Source organism: Heptranchias perlo, chromosome 3, assembly GCF_035084215.1.
Source record: "Heptranchias perlo isolate sHepPer1 chromosome 3, sHepPer1.hap1, whole genome shotgun sequence".
NCBI classification, from domain to species: Eukaryota; Metazoa; Chordata; class Chondrichthyes; order Hexanchiformes; family Hexanchidae; genus Heptranchias; species Heptranchias perlo.
Window position 1 is genome coordinate 122346310 of NC_090327.1, and position 26257 is coordinate 122372566.

Consider the following 26257-nt stretch of genomic DNA (forward strand, 5'->3'; position numbering starts at 1 on the left):
GGTGGGAAGTGGTGTTCCACAGGGATTGGTGCTGGGACCACTGTTGTTCACAATTTACATTAACGATTTGGACTCTGGAATCGGAAGTACAATTTCAAAATTGCGGACGACACCAAATTGGGGGGTGTAGTTAATACAAAGGAAGAATGCGTCAAAATGCAAAAGGACATTAATAAACTTGCAGAATGGGCGTGTGATTGGCAAATGAATTTCAATATAGATAAGTGTGAGGTGGTGCATTTTGGTGGGAAGAAAAAGGAGGCCACATACTGCTTGGACAATAAGAGTCTAAATGGGATAAAGAAGCAAAGGGATCCAAGGGTCCAGATACACAAATCACTAAAAGTAGCAACACAGGTTAATAAGGTCATGAAAAAGGCAAATCAAGCTCTAAGGTTAATTTCTAGAGGGATAGAATTGAAAAGCAAAGAAGTTATGTTAAACTTGTATAGAACCTTGATTAAACCACAGTTAGTGGAGTATTGTGCACAGTTCTGGTCTCCATATTATAGAAAGGATATAGAGGCATTGGAGATGGTGCAAAAAATATTCACAAGGATGATACAGAACTGAGAGGATATCCTTATGAGGAAAGGCTGAACAGGCTGGGGCTCTTTTCTTTAGAAAGGAGAAGTTTGAGGGGTGGCCTGATAGAGGTCTTTAACATAATGAAAGGGTTTGATAAGGTAGATGTGGAGAAAATGTTTCCATTTGTGGGGGAGTCCAAAACTAGAGGTCATAAATATAAAACAGTCGCCAATAAATCCAATAGGGAATTCAGGAGAAACTTCTTTAAACAAAGAGTGGTAAGAATGTGGAACCTTCTACCACAAGGATTGTTTGAGGCAAATAGTATAGATTCATTTAAGGGGCAGTTAGATAAGTACACGAAGGAGAAAGGAACAGAAGAGAATCCTGATAGGGTTAGATGAAGTAAGGAGGGATTAGGCTCATTTGGAGTGTAAATGCCAGCATGGACCAGTTGGGCCGAATGGCCTGTTTCTGTGCCGTAGTTTCGAAGTAACTTGATGTAAGTGGAAACATCTTCTCTACCCTATCAAACCCTTTCAGAATCTTAAAGACCTCCATCAAGTCACCCCTCAATCTTCTCTTTTCTAGAGAAAAGTGCCCCAGACTGTTCAATCTTTCCTGATAGATATAACCTCTCAGTTCTGGTATCATCCTACTAAATCTTTTTTGCACATTCTTCAGTGTCTCTATCCTTTCTATAATATGGAAACCAGAACTGTTCACAGTACTCCAAGTGTGGTCCAACCAAGGTTCTATACAAGTTTACTGTAAGCATATTATTTTATCCAAGTAGTACGTAGCCTCCTTATTCTTCCTACCAAAGTGTACCACCTCATACTTATCTGCACTGAAATTTATTTGCCAATTACACACCCATTCTGCCAGTTTATTAATGTCCTCTTGCATTTTGACGTATTCTTCCTTTGTATTAACTACACGCCCCCCCCAATTTGGTGTCCTCCACAAATTTTGAAATTGTACTTCCGATTCCCGAATCCAAATCCTTTACGTAAATTGTGAACAACGGCTGTCCCAGCACCGATCCCCGTGGAACACCGCTTCCCACCTTTTGCCAGTCTGAGTCGCTACCCGTAACCCCCTGCTCTCCATTGTGTAGCCAGCTTGCTATTCGTTCTGCGACTCCACACGCTCCGACCCTAGTCGTGAGTCTACAATGCGGTACCTTACGGAAGGCCTTTTGAATATCCAAGGGTATTGCCTCTAGTTGGCTTGGTTATACGTTTCTGGCAGTTGATTTGACTGGTCAGACCCGCATCACCGCCATCACTGGGCTCCGTCCACCTTTCACACGACCCCGCACGCGCCTTCCAAAAATGGCGGGCTTTTTTCTGGAGGCGTTTGTGAGGGCGCGGGCCCAGCCTCTGCGCGCGGTCCCGCGCTCCCTGCCGTTGACGCGGAGCGTAGTGACGTCACCGCGCGCTCGCGATACTACGCCGTCAACGGTTGACGGGAGTTTCTCATGATGGCGACGTGCCCGGAAATTTCGGCGCCGGTTTTCCATCGGGCGGAGTGAGTTTCAATGCGGTGCCCGGCGGGGACGCGGTTTACGGGCGGTGAAATCTCTATGGAGGTCGGGGGAAAGTTGGTGATTCGTCTCGTACAAAGGTAGGCCTCTCGGCGGCCCTCGCGCTGCTCGTAACCGTCAGCGGACGGGGTGAGCGCGGCCGCCCACCCGCCCCTGGCCGCCGCCGGGAGAAAGACAACTCCAGCCCGATGGGAATGGCGAATCAGCCCCGGGGTTGCGTGTGTTCAATTCCCCCCTGCTCGATCTAATGGCTCCCGGGGAGGGGACAGCCAGTGAGCGAGGCCCAGGCCGGCCGGTGGGAGGGCGGGCGGTGAGCGAGGCCCGGGCCGGCCGGTAGGTGGGCGGTGAGCGAGGCCCGGGCCGGCCGGTAGGTGGGCGGTGAGCGAGGCCCGGGCCGGCCGGCGGGCGGGTGATGAGTGAGGCCGGGCGGGTGGGTGGGTGATGAGCGGGGCCCGGCGGGCGGGCGGGCGGGTGGATGATGAGCGAGGCCGGGGCGCCAGGCGGGTGGGTAGTGACCGAGGCGGTGATGGGGCATTTGCCTCCTTCGCCCGCCTGTGCCAAGGAAGTTACTCCGCATTATTCCCTGTGCGCGACAGGAAGTCCTGGTCCAACCATTTCCCCTGCAGGTTTTTTAATTGATGCATTTTGCTGTTGTTTTGTCGACTGGTTTTTAAAAACAATGGGAATTTATTAAGCGTGGGGGCTATTTCCTGTGGAAATGCCTGTGGCGGGAAGTTGAGCTTGTGGACATCATACTGATGCTCTCAACTGCCCTTTTTTTAAAACGAGGTATGAGTTGTAAGAGCCGACGTGCGAGACAAACTGCAAACTCATTGAAATCTAGAGTTTGGATCATTTCAAGGGCATTGAACGGATTTAGAGGGTGAAAATAGTTCGTGTGGTTTTGTACACCAGAGACAATCCGGAAAAGTGCAGGGAGGTAAATCCAACAGGGAAATACACAATGTATTTGAAAAACTACCGACTATAATCTAACAACACTCACGTCGAAATGTTAAAATGGATCACGTTTTTCCTGTATGCACACCAGTGAGAAGAAATTTCTCAATTATTTGTGAACTTTTTGGTACGTTCACACAAGTGTAATACAGCACTTAGATGAAGCAAGTTTGATTATGGTGTGAGAACACCAAGAGTGGCTGTGTAAAGTGGAAACTGGCTAATTTAATTTTAACCAAAAATGTGTGCCTTCCAGGAAATGGGACTTTATTTCATGTAAACTATATCCCATCCTCCATTGCCTTAGGAGCTTAGGCCATTCAGCCCTTTAAGCCTGTTCCACCATTCAGTTAGTTCATGGCTTATCTGCATCTTAACTCCATCTACCCGCCTTGGTTCCATAACCTTTAATACCCTTGCCTAATAAAAATCTATCAATCTCAGTTTTGAAATTAGCAATTGGCCCCCAGCATCAACAGCTTTTTGGGGGTATAGTTCCAGATTTTCACTAGCCTTTGTGTGAAGAAGTGCTTCCTGACATCACCCCTGAACGTCCTAGCTCTAATTTTAAGGTTATGCCCCCTTGTTTTGGACTCAAGTTTCTCTTTATCTACCCTATCAACTCCTTTTAATCATATTGAACACCTCAATTAGATCACCCCTTAATCTTCTGTACTCAAGGGAAAACAAGCCTAGTTTATGCAACCTGTCCTCATAATTTAACCCTTTTAGCCTAGGTGGTATTCTGATGAATCTGCACTGCATGGCTAATGTATCCTTCCTGAGGTGGGGTGGCCAGAAGGGAGTGCAGTACTCCCAGATGGGGTCTAACCAGAGCTCTGTACAGCTGTAACATAACTTCCATCCCTTTGTATTCCAACCCCCTTGAGATAACGGCCAATATTCCATTAGCCTTTTTGATTATTTTGTGTACCTGACAACCAGATTTTAGTGATTTCTGTACTTGGACCCCATGACTCTCTGCTCCTCCACTGTTCCTAGCTTCTTGCCATTTAGAAAATACTCTGATCACACTTCCCACATTGAACTCTGTCCGCCACAGTTTTGTCCATTCACTTAATCTATCATTGTCTCTTCGCAACTTTCTGCTCCCATCTACACTACTTGCTGTACCACCTAACTTAGTGTCATCAGAAAACTTGTATATAAGGCTCTCTATAAATGACTTAGGTGAAGGAATAAATAATGAAAAGCTGAGGCCCCAGTAAAGATACCTGGGGGAGCACCACTAGTCACACCCTGCCAATTTGAGTACATACCCATTATCCCTACTCTCTGCCTCTTACCTCCTAACCAGTTCCCTACCCATGTCAATAGCTTGCCTCCAATTCCATATGCTCTCATTTTTGTTAATGGTCTCTTAAGTGGAATGTTATCGAATGGCTTCTGGAAGTCCATATAAATAACATTCATAGACACTCCATTATCTACCACATTAGTTACATCCTCAAATAATTTAACTAGGTTCATTAGACATGACTTGTTACAAATCCATGCTGGCACTCTGATCAGTTCATATTTGTCCAAGTGCTCTGTCTCTAATAAGATTCTAGTAACTTGCATCAAAACTACAGCACAGAAACAGGCCACTTGGTCCAACTGACCTATGCTGGCGTTTATGCTCCACACAACCCTCCCTACTTCATCTAACTATTGGAATAGTGAAGTCTAGAGATAACAAAGGCATGGATGAAGGTTTCAGCAGCGGATGGGCTGAGCCAGGGGTGGAGACGTGCGATGTTAGAGGTGGAAGTAGATGATCTCGGTGAAGAGCAGCATGTGGTGTCAAAAGCTCAGGTCGGTCAAACAGGATATCAAGATTGCGAACGGTGTGGTTCAGCCTCAGACAGTGGCCAGGGAGAGCGATGGGGTCGGTGGCTAGGGAATGGAGTTTGTGGTGGGGAGCGAAGGCAGTGGCTTCGGTCTTAGCAATATTTAATTGGAGGAAATGTATCGGACAAGCAGCATGACAAATCAGAGGCAGTGGAGGGGTTGAGAGAGGTGGTGGTGAGGTAGAGCTGGGTGTCGTCAGCGTACATGTGGAACCTGACGTTTTTTCGGATGATGTCACTGAGGGGCAGCATGTAGATGAGAAACGGGAGGGGGCCAAGGATAGATCCTTGGGGGACTCCAGAGGTAATGGAGCGGGAAGAGCAACCATTGCAGGTGATTCTCTGGCTATGACTGGATAGGTAGGAATGGAACCAGGTGAAGGCAGTCCCACCCGGCTGGACGATGGAGGAGAGGTGTGTCAAAGGCTGCAGAAAGTCAAGGTTGAGGAGGATTTGTAGCAGTCACATAGGATGTCACTGCTACAAATATCCTCCCGAATTGCCTCACCTTGTGTATTACGTGAACCTGATAAAGCAGTTATAAGTTGTCTAATTAGGAAAATTGTTGTTTTGATCTTAAACTTTGCCAGTGGATTATTTTGGTAGTTGAATATTCTGTTCATCATTGTAACAGTGCATCAAATGTTTGGCTATCTTAAACCATCATAAAATGGTTGACAGATTAAACCAGCCACTGAAATTGTGCTGTACTAGTCTGAGAATTTGAAAAAGTAGTTTAAACAAGAAGTTGCATTTATATGACAACTTCAACATAGGAAAACATCACAAGATGCTTCACAGGAACATCATAAGACAAAAATTGACACTGAGCCAAAGAAGGAGACATTAGAATGGGTGACTAAAAGTTATGCTAAAGGAGTAAGTTTTAAGGATCCTCCTAAATGATGAGAGAGAGAGGTTGAGAGACTGAAGTTTTGAGAGGAAATTTCAGCAATTAGAGCTTTTACGCTGAAGGCACGGCCGCCAATGGTGGGATGAAGTGGAGGGGGGGGGGGAATGCAGAAGAGTCCAGAGTTAGAGGAACACAAAGTTCTTGGACGGTTACAGGGCTGGAGGAGGCTATAGAGATAGGGAGGGTTGCGGCCATGGAGGGATTTGAACACGAGAATTGAGAATTCTAAAATTGAAGCATTGGTTGACCAGGAGCCAGTGTATGTCAGCGAGTACAGGGGTGATGGGTGAGCAAGAGTTGGTCAGGTTAGAATACCGGGAGCAGGGTTATAGATTCGCTTAAGGTTTTGGAGGGTGTAAGATGGGAGGCTGGCCAGGAAAGCATTGGCATAGTACAGTCTGGAGGTATCAAAAGCATGGATGAGGGTTTCAGCAGCAAATACGCTGGGGTAGGGGCAGAGACAGGTGACTGTACGAAAGTGGAAATAGGCGGTCTTTATGGAGAGGATCTCAGGTCAGAAAGTTCAAATAGGATGTCGAGGTTGCAAACATTCTGGTTCAGCCTGAGACTGGCCAGTTTCGCATTAGAAACGAGCAGCAAAATGTTTGCATCTTCAAAGTTTACTTGGTAATGTCAGCATACCTATATAATCAAACACCTTGCAGCCATCACGTTGTGTCACAGGTTTCAGACTTCAGGGTGTCACATCTGTGGGGCAAAAATTAATGAGTGGCTGAAATAAGGAAATGCCAGTTAAATCAATCGAATATCTGATTCAGTGAACATGAACAAATCAAAAGCAGTTTGATTGTCAGTAAATAGCATTGAGGAGTGAGTAAATGACACAGTGCACAATCAGATAACAAAAATTTGTATGGTCTGTGAGTCATTTTGAATTTCTTGCCTTGATGAAAATTTGTTAGTAAATTAAAAAAAAATTCTTAATATGCTTATTCCCACTCTGATGCCTCTACATTGTTGTAAATCCTTCACTGGAAGATTCCCTGCCTCAGGAACCTACGGTTCAGTTGTGATAGCTGGCTAGAGCTTTGGTTCCTCTCGATTGTAGTCCATGTCAGATGGGTTTGTTTTTCTGTTGTGTAGGCACAATAGAATCAGTAAATGGGCTCAACCTCTCAAATTAATGACCGAAATACCTCACCTGAGAAAAAAACAAATAGGCACATTTTGATATTTTCCCAGTCACTCCAATAAACCACAATCACACAATTTCAGTGGTTATGCATGTGGTGCTGATCTTATTTAATAGGATGCCCACAGATTTCTAATATTTCACTCAGAAAATTATGATCATTGACAGCTAGAGAGCACATCTCTAAAAGAGGTACAGGAACAGAGAGATCTGGGGATATATGTGCAGGGCAGGTTGAGAAAGCATACAGAGTCCTGGGCTTTATAAATAGAGGCATAGAGTACAAAAGTATGGAAGTCATGATGAACCTTTATAAAACACTGGTTCAGTCACAACTGGAGTATTAAGACCATAAGAGATAGGAGCAGGAGTAGGCCATTTGGCTCCTCGGGGGGCCATTTAATGAGATCATGGCTGATCTGATTTTTACCTCAACTCCACTTTGCCGCCTTTTCCCCATATGCTTTGACTCCCTTGCTGATCAAAAATTTGTCGAACTCAGCCATGAATGTATTCAGTGACTCAGCCTCCACAGCTTTTTGGGGTAAACAATTCCAAAGATTCACGACTCTCTGGGAGAAGAAATTCCTCCTCATTTCCGTCTTAAACGGGCGACCCCTTATTCTGAGACTATGGCCCCTAGTTTTAGATTCCCCCATGAGGGGTAACATCCTCTCAGCATCTACCCTATCGAGTCCCCTCAGCATCTTGTATGTTTCAATAAGATCTCCTCTCATTCTTCTAAACTCCAATGAGTATCGACCCAACCTGTTCAATCTTTCCTCCATAAGACAACCCTTCCATACCCGGAATCAACCTAGTGAACCTTCTCTGAACTGCCTCCAATGCAAGTATGTCCTTCCTTAAATAAGGGCACCAGAACTGTACACAGTACTCCAGGTGTGGTCTCACCAGCACCCTGTACAGTTGTAGCATCACTTTCCTGCTTTTGTACTCCATCCCCCTTGAAATAAAGGCCAGTATTCCGTTTGCCTTCCGGATTACCTGCTGCACTTGTATGTTGACTTTTTGTGTTTCATGTACGAGGACACCCAGATCCCTCTGTACCACAGCATTTTGTAGTATTTCTCCATTCAAATAATATTTTGCTTTTTTATTTTTCCTCCCAAAGTGGATGACTTCACATTTTCCCACATTATATTCCATCTGCCAAATTTTTGCCCATTCGCTTAACCTGTCAATATCCCTTTGCAGACACTTTGTGTCCTCATCGCAACTTGCTTTTCCGCCTATCTTTAGATCATCAGCAAATTTGGCCACAAGACACTCTGTTCCTTCATTCAAGTCATTGATATATATTGTAAATAGTTGAGGCCCCAGCACTGATCCCTGCAGCACCCCACTAGTTACAGATTGCCATTTTGAAAATGACCCTTTTATCCCGACTTTGTTTTCTGTTAGTTAGCCAATCCTCTATCCATGCCAGTATATTACCCCCAACACCATGAGCTCTTATCTTGTGCAGTAATCTTTTATGTGGCACCTTGTCGAATGCCTTTTGGAAATCCAAATATACTGCATCCATTGGTTCCCCTTTATCCACCCTGCCCATTACTTCCTCAAAGAACTCTAATAAATTTGTCAGACACGATTGCCCCTTCATAAAACCATGTTGACTCTCCTTGATTGTATTACGAGTCTCCAAATGTCCTGTTTCTACTTCCTTAATAATGGATTCTAGCATTTTTCCAATGACAGATGTTAGGCTAACTGGTCTGTAGTTACCTGCTTTCTGTCTCACTCCCTTCTTGAATAGGAGTGTTAACGTTTGTGATTTTCCAATCCGCTGGGACCTTTCCAGAATCTAGTGAATTCTGGAAGATTACAACCAATGCATCCACTAACTCTATAGCCACTTCCTTTAAGACCCTCGGATGCAAACCATCAGGTCCAGGGGACTTGTCAGCCTTTAGCCCCATTAGTTTACCTAGTACTTTTTCTCTAGTGATAGTGATTGTTTTTAATTCCTCCCTCCCCTTTGCCCCTTGATTTTCTACTATTATTGGTATATTATTAGTGTCTTCTACTGTGAAGACAGTTACAAAAAATCTTTTCAATTCCTCTGCCATTTCCTTGTTTTCCATTATTATTTCCCCAGTCTCACCCTCTAAGGGACCAATGTTTACTTTAGCTGCCCTCTTCCATTTTGTATACTTGTAGAAGCTGTTACTGTCAGTTTTTATATTTCTTGCTAGTTTATTCTCATAATTTATTTTCTCCCTCTTTATTATTCTTTTAGTCATCCTTTGCTGGTTTTTAAAGTTTTCCCAATCTTCGTGCTTACCAGTAATCTTTGCCATGTTGTATGCTTTTTCTTTTAACCTGATACCATCCTTTACTTCCTTTGTTCACCATGGTTGGTTCACCCTTTTTGTGGAGTCTTTCCTCCTCACAGGGATATGTTTTTGTTGTGAGTCATAAAATATCTTTTTAAATGTTTGCCACTGCTTATCCACCATCATACCATCTAATTTGTTTACCCAGTCCACTTTAGCCAATTCTGCCCTCATTCCTTTATAATTGCCCTTATTTAAATTTAATACAGTAGTTTCAGACCCAAGATCCTCGCTCTCAAACTGGATGTGAAATTCTATCATGTTATGATCACTGCTTCCCAAGGGATCCTTTACTTTGAGATCATTAATTAATCCTGTTTCATTATCCATTACCAGATCCAAAATCACCTGTTCCCTGACGTATTGGTCTAAGAAACAGTCCCTAATACACTCTATGAACTCCTCCTCAGGGCTATTTTTGCCAATTTGATTTGTCCAATCTATGTGAAAGTTAAAATCGCCCATGATTATTGCATTACCTTTTTTACATGCCACCCTTATTTCCTGATTAATATTTTGCCCTACAGTGTAGCTACTGTTGGGGGGGGCCTATATACTACTCCCACCAGTGATTTCTTTCCCTTGCTATTTCTTACCTTCACCCAAATTGATTCGACATCTTGATCTTCTGAGCCAAGATCATTTCTCACTATTATACCAATTTCATCCTTTATTAACTGAGCTACCCCACCACCTTTACCTTTTTTCCTATCCTTCCAAAATGTTAAATAACCCTGAATATTTAGCTCCCAACCTTGGTCACCTTGCAACAGTGTCTGTAATGGCCACGAGATCATACCCATTTGTTTCTATTTGTGCCGTCAATTCATCTATCTTATTACGAATGCTGCACGCATTCAGATAAAGAACCTTTAATTTTGACTTTTTACTATGCTTTCCTACCCCAGCTTCCTTTGCTAGTGCATTCTTATATTTGTACGCTCTGTCCCTTCCTGACACACTCTGTTTATCATTACCCCCATCACTTTCCTGTACAACTTCCTTGTCTTTTCTCTTTATCAATCTAAACTTCGGCCCACCTTTGCCCTCCCCCCCCCCCTCCCCCCCCCCCCCCCCCCCCCCTCTATTTAGTTTAAAGCCTTCTCTACCGCCTAGTTATTCGGTTTGCCAGAACTCTGGTCCCAGCATGGTTCAGGTGAAGCCCGTCCCAACAGAACAGCTCCCTCTTTCCCCAGTACCGGTGCCAGTGCCCCATGAATCGAAACCCACTTCTCCCACACCAATCTTTTGTGTCCGGTTCTGGAAGGATGTGAAGGCCTTAGAAAGGATGCAGAAGAGATTTACTAGAATGATTCCAGGGAGGAGGGACTTTAGTTACACGGATAGACTGGAGAAACTAGGGTTGTTCTCCTTGGAACAGAGACAATTTCAAGGAGATTTGATAGAGGTATTCAAAATCACGAAGACAGAGTAGATAGAGAAAAACTGTTCCCATTGGCGTAAGGGTCAAGGACTAGACAGATTTCAGGTGATTGGCAAAAGAACCAAAGGTGACATGAGGAAAAACTTATTGCACAGCGAGTGGTTAGGATCTGGAATGCACTGCCCGAGGTGGTGGTGGAGGCAGATTCAATCATGGTCTTCAAAAGGGAACTGGATAAGTACGTGAAAGGAAAAAAATTGCAGGGCTACGGAGAAGGGGAGTGGGACTAGCTGGATTGCTCTTGCATAGGGCCAGTGGGACTTTATGGGCCGAATGGCCTCCTTCCGTGCTGTAACCTTTCTATGATTCTATGTCAATCATAGAAAGCCTTCCCCGCTACTTTATCTCCAGAATGTCTCTTAAGGATCCCTTTTTTCTGAGTCTAATGAATGCCACCACACATAGGAGCTGTGGGAGATGCATGGCACACTAGGATTATTTTTATGCTCACAGCAAGATTAGCCATTCACAGCAGATTCTAGAACTTGCTACTAGTAAGCCTCCCTCTCCTATCCAAGGATAAAAGCCAGTGAGTTAATTTTTATTTGGAACAATGTAAGCCATGAACTTTTGAACTTTATCTGAGAAATAATGGAGGTAACTATAGACAAGGAGTTGTCTGTTCATCCAATTTATGTTTATTAAAGCAGCCTTGACTTTTACGTACATTCTTCTACTCTCCTCACCCTCTCTCAGGCGCACTATTCTGGTTTGGTTTTTACTCTCAATATGCAAACCTAGGTTTAAGAATCTGAGACACCTGGCCTCTTCCTGCATTCCCAGTAATCTGATCATTAATTGAATATATTGTTGCTTTGTCGACATCCCTTGCACCACTTTACTAGATCAAAGTATTATGCAGCCACAAAATCCTGACAGGAGGAGAAAACCGGTGGGGGAGGAAGTGAAAAATGACTGACCAGGCTACAGAGGTTTTCTGCCTGCTCCAAATGCTTCCTAGTTCACTTGACCCAAGTACAGGGTAAATAAAGGGGAACCAGTGGATATGGTATATTTGGATTTTCAAAAGGCATTCGATAAGGTGCCACATAAAAGGTTGTTACACAAGGTAAGAGCTCATGGAATTGGGGGTAATATATTAGCATGGATAGAGGATTGGTTAAAGGACAGAAAACAGAGTAGGGATAAACGCGTCATTCTCAGGTTGGCAGGCTGGTTCCTAATGGGGTGCCGCAAGCAACGGTGTTTGGGCCTCAGGTATTTACAATCTATATTAATGACTTAGATGAAGGGACCGCGTGTAATGTATCCAAGTTTGCTGATGATACAAAGCTAGATGGGAAAGTAAGCTATGAGGAGGACACGGAGTCTGCAAAGGGATATAGACAGGTTAAGTGAGTGGGCAAGATGGGGTGTGTGGGGAAATGTGAGGTTATTCACTTTGGTAGGAAGAATAGAAAAACAATATTTTTTAAATGGTGCGAAACTATTAAATGTTGGTGTTCAGAGAGACCTGGAAATACAAAAAGTTAGTTTGCAGGTACAGCAGGCAGTTAGGAAAGCAAACGGCATGTTGGCCTTTATTGCAAGGGGGTTGGAGTACAAGAGTAAGGAAGTCTTACTACAATTGTACAGGGCTTTAGTGAGACCTCAGCTGGAGTACTGCGTACAGTTTTGGTCTCCTTATCTAAGGAAGGATATACTTGCCTTGGAGGCGATACAACCAAGGTTCACTAGATTAATTCCTGGGATGAGAGGATTGTCCCATGAGGAGAGCTTGAGTAGAATGGGCCTATTCTCTCTGGAATTTAGAAGAATGAGAGGTGATCTCAGTGAAACATATAACATTATGAGGAGGCTTGACAGGGTAGATGCTGAGAGGTTGTTTCCCCTGGCTAGAGAGTCTAGAACTAGGGGGCATAGTCTCAGGATAAGGGGTCAGCCATTCAAGACTGGGATGAGGAGGAATTTCTTCACGCAGAGGGAGAATCTTTCAAATTCTCAAGCCCAGAGGGCTGTGGATGCTGAGTCGTTGAATATATTAAAGGCTGAGATGGATAGATTTTTGGACTTGATGGGGATCGGGCAGGAATGTGGAGTTGAGGTCGAAGATCAGCCATGATCGGATTGAATGGCGGAGCAGGCTTGGGGGGCCGTATGGCCTACTCCTGCTCCTGTTTCTTATGTTCTTATATACTTGTCAGCTCATTTACCTCGCTTCAGTACTTATCATGCGCTCACTGACCCAGCTCAGGTGCTTCTCAGTCCACGTGCGTGCCTGCTTAGCCAGAAGGAGACAAATTGAGTGTTTCTTGATGGGACTTAACCCAATAAAGAATAACTGCAGAAGGAAATAGTTTTTGGTAATATTGTCAAGGATGAACCTGTTGTTTCAGTGAGCCATGAGTGAAGTTGGGTTTAAAAGTATTTAGCTAGAACTTGCTCAGAGCGGTGTGGTAACGTTCGCAGCAGCTCCTGCGGATTAAATGTACGAATTTTACTTACTGCGGATCCGTGGCGTAGAGTTGCGTGATTTGTAAGTTTTCAAAAATGCACGACATCAACCCAACCGTAACAGCGTGGGTTGATTTGCATGGGAAATATGAGAATGGAAGACGCACGCATAGAATCTTTCAGGAAGAGAAGCCACGCCCACAAGCAGGCAAGTAGAAATCATTCATTTAAAGTAAACTTCTGTATTCCAGTGTGTTAAAAAAAATAATTTTTAAAAGAAAGCCAAGCAAATAGTTGAATTTAATTAGAGACAGAAGTTAAAGGTAAATTTTTTAACTTTTTAATTTTCAATTTTTTTTAATGAAATGATCAAAAAATATTATAAGTAATATGTTCCACATTTAAAGTTTAATTTTTAGTTGTTTTGCAGTCATTATTAGTCATCACACTTTTAAAAAGTAGTGTACACCTGGTATTTTTCAGCATACCTTTTGGTGGTGTAAGTATTTTCGTTCCAGCTGGATAAGTTTACGATTTTTCAGTGATTTCTATGATTGTAGCGTAGCATGCCCCTTTAATTCGCAGCTGTCAAACTGCCGGCGAACCAATGGGATCAAGTTCACGATTTCCGGGTTTTCGCGTGCGTGTGCGCATTCGTGAACTTGCTTCATCGATTCGCCAGCGGAGTGAGAGGATGCCACTGAGGAACGGCATCCTGACCTGAGTAAGTTCCGCCCCATAATGAATTGCCAGGCCTTCAGTTTCCAAAACAAGAGGGGGTGGTCAGCCTCCGAAACTTCAGGTTACAAATCCAAATGATTGTGGCCTGGTCACTAGGCCCTCAACAAAATGCATGCTTGGGAATGGAGACTTGGACTTGCCTGCTAAACCTACTGCATAGCTTACCATTCATGCACCTTCGAGTCCAATAGAGAGCCAGAAATGCACATTGTTGTTATAACTATCTCAGCCTGGAGTGATGCCTAATGACTCCCTGAAATCTCCATAATCAGCCCTCTCCCCAATCTGGTCCATGAAGGAACTCCCAGGAGGACTCGTCTCAGGTGTATTCAGAGTCTGGGACAAGGAAAAGATCGCTACAATAAACATACTCCTCCACGAGGACCAGGTTATGCCCATCCATCAGTTAGTCAACAAGCTTCATCTCTCCCTGTATGACCAATACTGCTGCTTTCAGATGAGGCACGACTGCCCAAACACTTCAATGCTTTGTAGAGTTCTCTATGAGCCAGCTCCCAGGAAATATTTCTCCACTCTCCAACGTCCTCCTGCAGACACAGCTTTACGCTAGAAACCACATTTGCCTCCACGAACCAGAGACAGGACAGAAAATCTGAGGTCAAGACCGAGGTCTTTCGTTAAGGAAGGAGTCATGATGAGAGATATGGAGACAGATCCTTAACTACCAACTGCAGCAAAATAAACACATGCCAGCTCAAGATCATACGTAACGCATATAACATCCCACATAAGCTCCACGAATTTCATCACTCCATGCCAGACAACCACTGGAGGGTACCTTTCTACACGTATTGTGGTAATACTGTCAGATTCAGTCCTCAACTCTGAGACCAGACAAGGGTGTTTCATCGCTCCAGATTCCATTGATAGTCATGGATTGGATTCTAGAAAGAAGCACTCATCGCTTGATGAATGGAGCCTCCATTGGCCGCGATTCCTTCTTGGATCTAGATTTCGCAGACGATGTTGCCCTATCGGCAAAAATGGGTGTCAGTCTTGTCTTGGCCCTTGAAACGTTTGTGGAGGAAGCCTGCCACTTAGGCTTCCAAGTCATCTAGAAGAAGAAAAAGTCCAGTCACTCAGCAGCTTTCTTCCTTTTCTGCCAATCTAGAGATTGCATGTGAAACTGTGGAGCAGTTTACCTATATGGGATCACTGATCCACGAATCGTGTAGAAGCACCTCAGAAATACGACTCAGAATTGTGCTGATGGACCTGGATGAGAACGTGCAGTCATCTCATCTCCTGCTTTCAACAAAACTTTGCCAGTATAATACTTGCATCACTCCAATTCTCCTGTATGCATTGGAGACTTGGACTGTCCCAAAAGCATGCCGGGCAAAAATTGACAGAGCAAACCAGTGGTGTCTTAACCGCATCGGCCACATTCGGTGGTATGTGACTGTGTCACCAATAGTTGGGTCAGAAAGATGACTCCTTCCCCCCCCCCCCCCCCCCCCCCCAATGTGTCCCAATTGCTAAAAGGCGTTTGTCGCTGTTTGGGAATGTTGCTAGACTCGACTGGTCACTTGACGCCTCCAGGGCACTCAGAGCTTGTTCTCCAAAGACCTGGAAACGTCCTCCCAAAGGCCAGGTAGCACCTGGCTGTCAACCGTTACAGCTGACTTCAGGACCTAGAATATAGGGATAGTCTCTGTCATAAGAGCCGAGGACCATGAGAGATGGAGATGTACAATTCACCAAGCATGCAGGAGGATGCTACAATGAGATGTCACGTTCAGCCATTTCTAGATAGCAGTCTGAGACCACAAGGTCTAATTCCCAAGAACTCAGCCCAGTGCTTGCTGGGCCTACCCAGTGAAGAAAAAGGGCCCTCTCAGTACTAGCTGAATAATGGGACATTCTCCCTCTGTAAAAGTGCAGACCTCTTCAGAACAAACTTGGCAGCAGTTTGTCGTATATATCCCAATCGGAATGTGTGATGTTCGACATCTACCTAGAAGTGGAGAAGTACCATGCACTGTGTGACCTGTTCTTGGAGGCTTACTCAGTACAATCTGTCCCTCCCCACAGCATAGCAACCTATCCACTGACCATGAAGGGTAACGACGACCAGCCCTGGTTCAATGAGGAGTGTAAAAAAGCATGCCAGAAAAGATGCCAACTTGAAGCTACAACACAGGATTACATGCATGTTAAACAGAGGAAGCAGCATACTACAGGCAGAGCTATGCGATCCCAGAACCAATGGATCAGATCAAAGCTTTGCAGTCCATGAATGTCCCTGTCCCTGTCCTCAATGATGACTGAGCCCAACATGTGTGCAAAATACAAGGCTGAAGTATCATAGTATGGTACAGCACAGGAATAGGCCATTCGGACTATTGTACCTGTGCAGGCTGAAGGAACTATTCAATTAGTATCTCTCCCCTGCTCTTTCCTCATAGCCCTGTAAATTTTTTCCCTTCAAGTATCTTTCCAATTCCTTTTTGAAAGTTACTGTTGAATCTGCTTCCACCACCCTTTCAGGCAGTGCATTCCAGATTATTACAACTCGCTCCGTTTAAAAAAAAAAATGTTTCCTCATGTCGCCTCTGGCTCTTTTGCCGATCACCTTTAAATCTGTGTCCTCTGGTTACCGAACTTACTGCTACTGGAAAGTTTTTTTTTTCTTATTTACTCTGTCAAAACCGTTCATGATTTTGAACAACTATCAAATCTCCTCTTAACCTTCTCTGTTCTAAGGAGAACAACCCCAGTCTCCACATAACTGAAGTCCCTCATCCCTGGTACCATTTTAGTAAATCTCTTCTGCACCCTCAGAGGCCTTGACATCCTTCCTAAAGTGTGGTGCCCAGAATTGAACATAATACTCCAGTTGAGGCCTAACCAGTGTTTAATGGACACTTTTTAACAGTCAGACACGAGCTCAGCTCCGGCTTAATTTGTGCTAAAGTTCTAGTATAACTTGAACACAACCTTCTCACCCAAAGATGGGTGTTATCATCCAAGCCAAGCTGACACTAAAGCTGCTGTGTAAGCTATTGGACAAAAGCTGATAAAATTCCCATTTGAAGTAGTCTTAAATTTGTTAAGGTGTACATTAAAATGGTATAATGAGAAAATGGAAACATCCTTGCTTTTGTACTCTATGCCTCTATTAATAAGGCCCAGGATTCCATATGCTTTTTTAGCAGCCTTCTCAACTTGTCCTGCCACCTTCAAGGATTTATGTACATACACCCCCAGGTCTGTTCCTGCACTCCCTTTAAAATTGTACCATTTAGTTTATATTGCCTCTCCTCACTCTTCCTACCAAAATATAACACTTCACACTTCCCTGCGTTAAATTTTATCTGCCACGTATCTGCCCATTTCACCAGTCTGTCTATGTCCTTCTGAAGTCTGTTGCTATCCTCCACATTATGAAAGTCCATATACACAATGTCAACCGCACTACCCTCATCAACCCTCTTCATTACTTCATCAAGGAACTCAATCAAGTTAGTCAAACACGATTTTCCTTTAACAAATCTGTGCTGACTTTCATTTATTAGCCCATACTTTTCCAAGTGCTAGTTAATTTTGTCCTGGATTATTGCCTGTAAAAGTTTCCGCACCACCGACGTTAGGCTGACTGGCCTGTAATTGCTGGGTTTATCCCTCCCCTTTTTTTGAACAGAGGTGTAACATTTGCAATACACCCTTCCTCTGGCACCATCCCCATATCTAAGGAGAATTGTGGCCACAGCCTCTCTAATTTCCACCTGTTCTTTCCTCAGGAACCTAGGATGCCTCCCATCTGGACCGGGTGACTTTTCTACTTTGAGTACTGCCAATCTTTTAAGTACTTCCTCTTCATCTATTTTTAATCCTATTCAATATCACTACTACCTCCTCCCTTACTGCTACAATGGCAGCGTTCTCTTCTAGTGAAGACGGATGCGAAGTATTAATTTAGTGCTTCAGCCATGCCCTCTTCCTCCACAAGAAGATATGCTTTTTTTTGTCTCCAGTCAGTCCCACCCTTCCTTTGACTACCCTTTTACTATTTATGTTTAAAAGATTTTTGGGTTCCCATTTATGTTAGTTGCTAATCTATTCTCATACTCTCTCTTTGCCTCTCATTCTTCTCTCCGTATTCAGCCTGGTTCTCTACTGTATTATGAGCCTTACATTCATAATAAACTTTTTTCTGTTTCATTTTAATATCTATAGTCATCCAGGGAGCTCTAGCTTTGGATGCCCTTCCTTTCCCCCTCATGGGAATGTGTCTACTCTGTACCCAAACCATCTTCCTGAAGGCCTCCCGTTGTTCAATTACTGTTTTGCATTCCAATTTTTGATTCCAGTCCACCTGGGCAAGTTGCCTTTTTAACTCACTGAAATTAGCCCTCCTCCAGTTAAGTATTTTCACATTTGATTGTTCTTGTCCTTTTCCATAACCATCTTTAGCCAGAAGTGCCGAGTGCATGATCCTTCTCTGCCTCCTTCTGAGGTCCCTACCATTATAGATGCCAGTCTTCAGCCACTTCGGTTCACTCCATGTAAAATCCAAGAAACGGCTGAGTGCACTGGACACAGCAAAGGCTGCGGGTCCTGACAATATCCCGGCTGTAGTGCTGAAAACCTGTGCTCCAGAACTAGCCACGCCTCTGGCCAAGCTGTTCCAGCACAGCTACAACACTGGCATCTGACAATATGGAAAATTGCCCAGATATATTCTGTCCACAAAAAGCAGGACAAATCCAAACCGGCCAATTACTGTCCTGTTAGCCTACTCTCAATCATCAGCAAAGTCCTATGAAGCAGCACTTATTCACCAATAGCCTGCCAGGACCACTCTGCTGGAGACCTCATTACAGCCTTGGTCCATACATGGACAAAAGAGCTGAATTCCAGAGGTAAGGTGGGAGTGACTGCCCTTGACAAGTGTGGCACCAAGGAACCCAAGTAAAACTGAAGTCAGTGGGGATTGGGAGGAAAACTCTCCAGTGACTGGAGTCCTATATGGCACAAAGGAAGATGGTTGTGGTTGCTGACAGTCAATCATCTCAGCCCCAGGACATCGCTGCAGGAGTTCCTCAGGGCAACGTCCTATGCCCAACTATTGATAAGAACAGAGAAATAGGAATAGGCCATTTGATCCCGTGAGCCTGCTCCGCCATTCACTAAGATCATGGCTGATCATCTACCTCAACTCTACTTTTCTGTCTTATCCCCATATCCCTTGATTCTCGTAGTGTCCAAAAATATATCTATCTCAATCTTGAATATACTCGACGACTGAGCATCCACAGCTCTCTGGGGTAGAGAATTCCAAAGATTCGCAACCCTCTGAACGAAGAAACTTTTCGTCATCTCGGTTGTAAATGGCCAGCCTCTTATCTTGAGACGATGACCCCTAGTTCTAGACTCCAGCCAGAGGAAACAACCCCTCAGAATTTTATATGTTTCAATGAGATCGTCTCTCATTCATCTAAACTCAAGAGAATATTAGACCCATTCTACTCCATCTCTCCTCATAGGACAACCCTCTTATCCCAAGAATCAATCCAGTAAACCTTCATTGCACCCCCTCTAAGGCAAGTATATCCATCCTTGGGTCAGGAGACCAAAACTCTGGTCTCACCAGAGCACTATATAATTGCAGCAAGACCTCCTTACTCTTAGCCTTCATTCCAAAGGGGTTGGAGTATAACATACCATTTGCCTTCCTAATTGTTTGCTGTACCTGCATGTTAACTTTCTGTGATTTGTGTACGAGGATACCCAAATCCCTCTGACTACCAACATTTCTTAGTGGCTCACTTCTTATATTAAAAAAAAATTCTGCTTTTCTATTCTACCTAGCAAAGTGGATAATTTCATATTTCCCCACATTATACTCCATCTGCTGCCACCTTGCCCACTCACTTAATCTGTCTATATCCCTTTGCAGCCTCTTTAACATCCTGCTCACAGCTTACTTTCCCACCTACCTTTGTATCGTCAACAAGCTTGGGTACATTACATTCGGTCGCTTCCTCTAAGTCATTGAAATATATTGTAAACAGCTGAGGCCCAAGCACTGATCCTTGCAGCATCCCACTAGTTACAACCTGCCAACCCGAAAATAACCTGTTTGTTCCTACTGTTTTCTGTCCATTAACCAATCCTCAATCCATGGTAATATATTACCCCTAATCCCATGAGCCCTAATTTTCTGTAGCAACCTTGTGTGACACCTTATCGAATGCCTTTTGAAAATCCAAATAGACTAGATCCACTGTTCCTCTTTATCTAACCTGAGTCACACCCTCAAAAAAAAACTCTAATAGATTTGTCTCACACGATTTCCCTTTCATAAAACCATGTTGACTCTGCCTAATCATATTATGATTTTCTAAGTGCCCTGTAACTACGTCCTCAGTAGATTCTAGCGTTTTTCCTGATGTCAGGCTAACTGGCCTATAGTTGCGTTTTCTCTCCCTCCTTTCTTGCATAGCGGTGTTACATTTGCTATCTTCCAATCCACTGGGACCATTCTAGAATCTAGGGGATTCTGGAGGATCAAAACCAATGCAACCACTATCTTTGCAACCACCTCTTTTAAAACCCTAGGATGTAAACCATCAGGTCCAAGAACGTAGGGTGGTCCAGGGGATTTGTCGACTTTTAGTCCCATTAATTTCTCCAGTACTTTTTCTTTACTAATCTTAATTACTTTTCAGTTCCTCCCTCTCATTAGTCCCTTCATTCCCCACTATTTCCGCTATGCTTTTTGTGTCCCCTACTGTGAAAACAGATAAACAAATATTTGTTTAATGTCTCTGCCATTTCCTTATTCCCCATTATAATTTGTCCTGTCTCAGCTTCTGAGGGACCCACGTTTACTTTTGCTGATCTCTTCCTTTTTATATACTTGTGGAAGCTCTTAGTCTGTTTTCATATTTCTTGCTAGTTTACTCTCATTTAGTTTTCTCCCTCTATCAATTTTTTGGTCATCCTTTGCTGATTTCTAAAACCCTCTTAATCCTCAGGCTGTATATTCATTGAGAATTATGAATTATTTCTTTAAATGTTTGCCATTGCTTATCTACCATCATATTTTTTAATCTAATTTCCCAGTCTACCTTAGCCAACTCGCTCCTCATACCTACGTAATTGGTTTTTGTTTAAATTTAAGACCTTAGTTTTGGACTTAACTACATCACTCTCAAACAGGTTGAGTGTGATGGAGTACTATTAGGAGTACCTTCACCACATGGACTGCAGTGGTTCAAGTAGAAGGTTCACCACAACCTTCTCAAGGGCAATTAGAGATGGGCATCAAATACTGGCCTTGCTAACGATGACCCTGTGGCACACCACTATGAAAACTGCCCTTAACTTCTACTTTCTGTTTTCTCCCTTCTAGCTAGTTTTATCCTCCCCTCAATTCCATGCCCCTTGAACTCTAGTAATCTCCCATGTGGTATCCTGCCAGGGGCTTTCCTGAGGTCCATGCGCATTATTCACTATTTCCTCATATCCCATATCTGATGGTGCTCAAACAATTCTGAGGATGGTCAAGTATGTTTGTCCGTTTTGAAATCCGTGCTGGCCACTATCAACTGTTTTTATCTAGATCAAATCCATGTCCCAGACGTGAAAGGGCAATTTGTTGATCCAGTGTGTTGCCAGTCCATTGTACGAAATATTTAATATAATTTGACTTGTCAAGTATTGTGGAAACTTGTGAAACGAAGTTGCATTTATATAGCACATTTCATGACCTCATGATGTCCCAAACCACTTCACAGCCAATGAAGTAAGGTTGGTCAGGACTCCACAGCTCTTTTGAATAGTGCCATGGGATGTTTTGCAATCCACCTGAGCATGCAGATGGGGCCTTGGTTTAATGTCTCATTTGGAAGACTGCACCTCTGACATTGTCCCGGGATTATGTGCTCAGGTGTCTGGAGTGGGGCTTAAATGTAGGATCTTTTGACTTAGATGAGAGTGCTACCACTGAGCAAAGGTTACATTTTTCAAGACAGATTTCTAATAAAAGTGAAGAGTTTCATATAGTACCTGAAGAAGATGATGATAAAATCACTTGATCTAACTTTTTTGGTGAAATCATCCCATTTATGCTGAATACAGCTGTACATGAGTGAAAAATATGCTTGTGTTAACTCCTCTAAGAAATTTGAGATTTTTCTTTCTAGTTGTAAAGCTTTTCTTGACTGTTTCCTTTTCACTATCACCTCAGTAAGGAATGCAGGGTGGTAATATTAGTCTGCATCTTGAAAAATATCGGCAAATGAGAAGGAAAAACCTCAATTTTTTTTTAAAATGGGAAGGGAGGAGGCAAAAGGAATGCTATTCAGGAGGCCTAAAATTCCACTGTCCAAGGTCAACAGAAAATAAGTGGATTGATGTATGTCGAGGCGGGGTGGGCAACTTGTCTCAATTTTTTTTCAAAGTTTAAGGGCATAGATCTCCATAGCAAGTAGATTATGATAAAGGGGGAGGATAGCGAGCGCGAGTGATTGAGAGAGAAAGGCATTAAGCATTTTCCAAAATTGCTTTTTTCTAAAAAAAAAGTCCTACAAAACTGCGAATCTCTGTGTTTGAAATGATTTCTGGACATTTTAGTATTCTGGTCTCGGATTGCTAACACACACACACAAAAAAAATAGCGCAGAATTGAGAATTAAATGTATTCCAGTTGCAAAATAGTCGTTCAGTTCTCTGGCTATTTATAATAACTGTCTGCATTTTGCTGGACTGATCACTATTATGCAGAAAAGTGCTGACAGCAGTCAGATATGTTTTTAGGTTTCAGTTTATGCACATTGCATGTTTGGCTGGGGAATAAAGGGTGATGAGATGGTACCATGTATAACGTGCTGGTAATATGTTTAAGAATGGAGTACAATTTTAACCTTCCTAATGTATTCGGACAATTAGAGGTCTGATTTTCCCCTTGTTCTGTAATATGAAGGCACTAATGTACTTACAGATTGTTTATCTGTGTGTTGAGTTCTGCATGTTTAAAATTCCTAAAATTGGTAAGAAATGTGACCACTCACCTACTGCCTTTATTTGTCCAAGTAAAGGATTGTAAGGTGCAACTCGTGTAGGTTCAGTTTAGGAAACATTGGTAGGCAAGTCATTAAATTTGTTCAATGATATTTGATTAGATTTTTGCAAGAATTGCTTAGTTTTCTGAAATAAGAATTTACGATTATAGAGGTTTGGATCTTGCACCAGTACCTTGACGGGCATAAAATGAAGCCTTTTCAAACCACTGGAATCTAAAACAATTGCTTCTTACTCATCTATTTAACAATTTGTTCTAATTACTGTGATAAGAATTTAAATTAAATGATTGCATTATGAAAAGTTCTGTAACAATTACAGTAGTTTTTGAACACTGGTAAGTTGCAGATCGTGACAGAAAAAACTTCTTCAAAATGAGTGTCCCTAATTCAGACTTCTACTTCAGATGCATCTAGATGTGTACTATGTGCCTGCAAGTCCTATGCAGCACCAGTTATGTAGTTCTTTTTCTCTGACAAACTGGTTGTACCTTGGAGTGCCTGTGATGTCACAATGCCTGTATTTTATCTGGGAACATTTCATTTTTTTTTTAAGTGCCACCTATTGCTTTAAGTTTAAACAATTTTTTGTGATATTTTCCAAGAGAATAAATGATTTGAAGGATATAAGTCTTCAGTTATTGGTTCTGCCATTCGCGGAAAGCCTGCTTGCTGAGGGACTTGCAATAAATTCAGTGCCCTGTACAAAATGACAACAACATTTTATTTATAACACCTTTGAGATTGTGTTGCTGTTGAACAACAACTGTCTGCATTTTAAGTTTCAGATCCATTCAGTATTTCTCTTTTACAGATCTTGGGGTTTTTATGCCCTAGGCAGTTTGTTCACTTAAAACGTGAGCAATGCTTTGTATTTTTATAAACGGAAAAACTGAACAAGGAGCACTAGAATTTTATTTTTGATGGCAATGCTGGTCGGAAGCAAATTCCATATCAAATATTCCAGTCGTGGGTCAGTGGTAGCATTCTTGCCTCTGAATCAGAAGGTTATGGGTTCAAGAACCACTCCAGCGATTTGAGCACATAATCTTGGCTGATACCGAGGGAGTGCTGCACTGTCTGAGGTGCCGTCTTTCGGATGAGACCATAAACTGAGGCTCTAACTGCCCCCTCAGATGGATGTAAAAGGTCCCATGGCAATATTCGAAGAGCAGGGGAGTTCTCCCCGGTGTCCTAGCCAATATATTTACCTTTCACCTGACATCACAAACTGATTATCTGGTCATTATCTCATTGCTGTGTGTGGGGCCTTTGAGTGCGCAAATTGCTGCCGCGTTTCCTACCTTTCAGTGACTGCACTTCAAACGTACTGAGGTATGTTATAAATGCAAGTTCATTCGTCTTTAAAATGTAAATTTATAATTGGGAAGGTTCCTCCTGTTAATGTGTTTTTTTCTTAGGCTACTTGTATTTCTCAGCATTTTGGAATAATGCCTTCATTTTATCCAGAATTTTATCAATATCTTCAGAGTGACATCATGACACCATGTACTTGCATGGAATGTTTAGCCCCCATAGTGCAGCCAGTTTATGGGAAAACTGACTTTACATTACAAAATAAGTATGCTAGAACACCTCAATTAATTCTCTTTAATGAAGCCTAGCTAGAAATAAACATGTTTCAAGATTTTTGCCTATTTGGTATAGGATGGATTTTTGGGTTAATTTATATTGAGGTGCAATGAAATGAAATTCGGCACATAATGGCTTCTCTTCCAGAAACACACAAGCTGTCTGGGATGTTAATTACGCCCATGAGCTGGGGTACCAGATGAAGTAGTTAACAAAATTGCATATACTCAATACCGTATCAGTTTGAGACGATGCGGAAATTAGATTAAAAGATATGATGGTAGATAAGCAATGGCGAATATTTAAAGAAATAATTCATAATTTGCAATGAATATACATTCTCTTGAAGAATGAAAACTCCATGGGAAAAGTGATAGAGGGAGAAAATAGAATGAGAGTAAACCAGCAAAAAATATAAAAACAGATTGTAAGAGCTTCTACAAGTATGTAAAAAGGAAGAGATTAACGAAAGTAAACATGGGCCCCTAGAGGCAGAGATAGGAGAAATTATAATGGGGAATAAGGAAATGGCAGAGACGTTAAACAAATATGTTGTATCTGGCTTCACAGTAGAAGACAATAGAGTGGAACCAAGGGCCTAATGAGAGTGAGGAACTGAAAGTAATTAAGATTAGTGAGAAATTAATGGGACTAAAAGTTGACAAATCCCCTGGACCTGATTGCTTACATCCTAGAGTTTTAAGAGGTGGTTGCAGAGATAGTGGACGCATTGGTTTAAATCTTCCAGAATTCCCTAGATTCTCGAACGGTCCCCATGGATTGGAAGGTAGCAAATTTAACACTTATTCAAGAAAGGAGGGAGAGAGAAAACGGGGAACTGTAGGCCAGTTAGCCTGACAGTAGTAGGGAAAATGCTAGAATCTATTTTAAGGTAGGGCACTTAGAAAATCATATGATTAGGTTGAGTCAACACTGTTTTCTGAAAGGAAAATCATGTTTGACAAATTTGTTAGAATCTTTTGAGGGTGTAACTAGTCGGGTAGATAAGGGGGAGCCAGTGGATGTAGTATATTTGGATTTTCAAAAGGCATTTGATAAGGTGCCACACAAGAGGTTGCTAACAAGATTAGGGCTCATGGGATTGGAGGTAATATATTAGCATGGATTGAGGATTAGTAACGGATAGAAAACAGAGTAGGAATAAACAGGTCATTTTTGGGTTGGCAGGTAGTAACTAGTGGGGTGCCGCAAGGATCAGTGTCTGGGCCTCAGCTGTTTACAATATATATCAATAACTTAGATGAGGGGACCGAGTGTAGTGTATCCAAATTTGCTGACTATACAAAGCTGGGTGGGAAAGTAAGCTGTGGGAAGGATGCAAAAAGGCTGCAACGGGATTATAGACAGGTTAAGTGAGTGGGCAAGAAGGTGGCAGATGGAGTATAATGTGGGGAAATATGAAATTATGCACTTTGGTAGGAAGAATAGAAAAGCAGAATATTCTTTAAAAGGTGAAAGACTAAGAAATTTTGGTAGTCAGAGGGATTTGGGTGTCCTTGAACACGAATCACAAAGTTAACATGCAGGTACAGCAAGCAATTAGGAATGCAAATGGCATGTTAGCCTTTATTGCAAGGGGATTGGAGTATGAGTAAGGAGTTCTTGCTGCAATTATATAGGGCTCTGGTGAGACCATACCTGGAGTACAGTGTACAGTTTTGGTCTACTTGCCTAAGGAAG

The 26257-nt window shown here is 42.7% G+C and overlaps 1 protein-coding gene across 3 annotated transcripts in view; it reads left to right on the forward strand.

The window, feature by feature from the left end:
• The first annotated feature begins 1988 nt into the window (after nucleotides 1–1988).
• kbtbd2 (kelch repeat and BTB (POZ) domain containing 2) overlaps nucleotides 1989–26257 on the forward strand; it is a 40526-nt gene continuing 16257 nt past the window's right edge. For 2 of the 3 annotated variants that reach the window (XM_067981916.1, XM_067981918.1), the window contains exon 1: nucleotides 1996–2157. The gene's annotated coding sequence lies outside the window, so the exon portion shown is untranslated. Of the gene's footprint in view, nucleotides 2158–26257 lie in introns of all 3 variants that reach the window. The other variant, XM_067981917.1, reaches the window with a different exon arrangement.